Here is a 2,771-nt window from a genome sequence, read left to right as displayed (position 1 = left end):
CAGGCCATATGTGATCCAACTATGCATACCGGTTAATAAATCAGTAAAGAAGGGAGAAAAAGCTAGAATCAAAAAAATATATATGTGGTATAAAGGATGGCATGGGTTTTTTAAAATTTTATTTTATCAATATACAATATAGTTAATTTTTGTGTCTCTTTACCAATTCTCCCTTTTCCCCTCTCCCTCTCCCCGCTCCTCCCCCATCAACATCATATCTGTTCACCTGTCTCATCAAGTTCAAGGAATTGTTGTGATTGTTGTGTCTTTACCCCCTCACCCCCCTCCTCGGCATGTTATTTCTAACAGCATTCATTTATTCCATGGAATGAGAAAACTTTTTACAGCACACTCCCTCTAGGCCCTGGAAAACAAAAGAATTAAAGCAAAATAAAATAAGTCCCTTCAAAAAATATTTTGTTGTCAGGGGCTGGCCAGGTATCTCAGTTTAGAACATGGTGCTGATAATGCCAAGGTCCAGGGTTCTGGACAGCCACCAAAAAAAAAGTTGTCATCTTTTCCCCAATAACAGAATAGAAATTTTATCAGTATCCTCAGTTACCCTCAACTCCAGAGAGGTAGCACGGTGATTGAGTGCATGGACTGTGGGGCCAGGTCTCCTGGGTGAAACTCTGGCTCTTCCACCTGCTGACCATGACCATGAGAAAGTTACCTAAGCCTTACTAGCCTTATTCATAGCAGGAAAGGTAATATTAGTATCTGCTGCCGAAGACTGTTATGAAGATTAAGTGAGGCAGGCCCTCAGACAACGCTCAGCATAACGTAGCACTCTATAAATCTTATATTTTGTGTTTATTATTGTGTTTTGTTAATAGCATTAACACTCACAAAAACCTATTAAGTACCTTTATTATCTCTATCTAAACATGAGAAAACCAAGACTTGCACAGGTCAACAGATTACTGAATGACAGAATTGAGATTTCTGGACTGTTATGAAGATTAAGTGAGGCAGGCCCTCAGACAACGCTCAGCATAACGTAGCACTCTATAAATCTTATATTTTGTGTTTATTATTATGTTTTGTTAATAGCATTAACACTCACAAAAACCTATTAAGTACCTTTATTATCTCTATCTATACATGAGAAAACCAAGACTTGCACAGGTCAACAGATTACTGAATGACAGAATTGAGATTTCTGCCTAACTCCTGCTTCTGCTGTACCTTCTGCTATAAATGCAATCTTATGTGGAAATAGCTTGTCTTCCAATGGCCAGGGGCACATTGCAGTGGGGGACTGGAATGTCCTTTAGAGAATCCAGTCATTACACAGTTCTTTTCTCACACTAAGGCATGTGACAACTTCAGGCACAATTTGGGCAAACACCTGAAATGGGGCAGGCAGGGCACCAAGGGTGGAATGGAGGCACCAGGCAGTTCCTGAAGTCAGAGCATCGGTGGCACTGTGATTCTGAGCCATCTGTCCGTGAACAGCAGGATGCCAGCCAGTGACAGCTTAGGTTAGAGCAACCGTCTTTGAGGGCAGAGGCCTTGTCTTCTCCAACTTTGTGACATGCCCAATAGAGCATAATAAATACTCAATAATAACTGTTTGCTAGACTGAGTTGTCTTGAACTAAATTGAATGGGCCAGCCATCCTCACTGGTTTTGCTTGAGAAGCATAAAAGGCCCCACCCCTGCCCCCACATCCACACATGCCAAAGTAAATCATTCATTCATTTGTTCATCAGATATTAATTGAGTGCTTTCCATGGGAACACTCAGCAATAAATAAGACCGGCAAGGCCCTGCTATCACGGAGTTTAGAGTCTGATGATGGAGAGGATGGATAATGAAGCAAGTAATTACATACGGTCTGATGAGTGCTCTGATAGGGAAGTGTGAGGTGCCACAGCAGCACACGGTGGGGACACCTAAATAAAATGAGAGGGGGGTGGGGCATCACAGGGTATGGGCCTGTATTGATGGGGCCAGAGGACTAAGCAGGGCATTGGAGGCCTTGATAAGAATTTGGGACTTTTTTGAGTGTAATAGAAGATTTTAAATGTTTTTAAGCCTGATAGTGACATGTTCTGATTTGCATTTTAAAAACAGCAATCAGGTTCCATTATGAAGAATACACTTTCCAAGAACAGTCTGGAATAAGAAGATCATGCTGCCGTAGCAGTCTAAGCAAGAAGTGGTGGTGATCTAAATTGGGGAAAGGAGAAAGGTGGAAAGATTAGAGATATATTTCAAAAGTGGAGATGAGGTGTAGAAGTTTAGAGTGAGTGAACAATCAAAGATGAGCTGAGATTTTGGTTTGGACAACTGGGATGGTTGTGGTTTCACTCCTTGAAATGTAAGAAGATCAGCCCAGTTTTAAATATGTTGATTTTCTAGTGTCCATGGGACATCCAAATTAGCAACTGCTTAACAGTTGCGTACAAGAATCTGAAGCCCCAAAGTGGAGACAAAGACATTGAAGTCATCAGCATATATGTGGTCATTCACGGAGTGAGACCAAAGTGAGGCTCAAAAGTGAACATAGAGAAGGACATTGAAGAATACTGTTATTTAAGGTAGTGGACCCCAAACATTAATGTGCATCAGAATCATGGAGTAAATTGTTAAAAATACACATTCCTAACCCCACCTCCTGAGTTTCTAACTTCCAAGGTCTGGTCTGGTGCCCAGGAGTCTGCATTTTGAACAAGCTCCCTGGATGATTCTGATGCACATGTGCTGTGGACCACACTTTTATAAACACTGATTTTAGAAATGGATGAGGAAAAGCAGCACTTGAT

Source organism: Galeopterus variegatus, unplaced genomic scaffold, assembly GCF_000696425.1.
Source record: "Galeopterus variegatus unplaced genomic scaffold, G_variegatus-3.0.2 Scaffold1708, whole genome shotgun sequence".
Lineage (NCBI taxonomy): Eukaryota > Metazoa > Chordata > Mammalia > Dermoptera > Cynocephalidae > Galeopterus > Galeopterus variegatus.
This window is presented reverse-complemented; position numbering follows the sequence as displayed.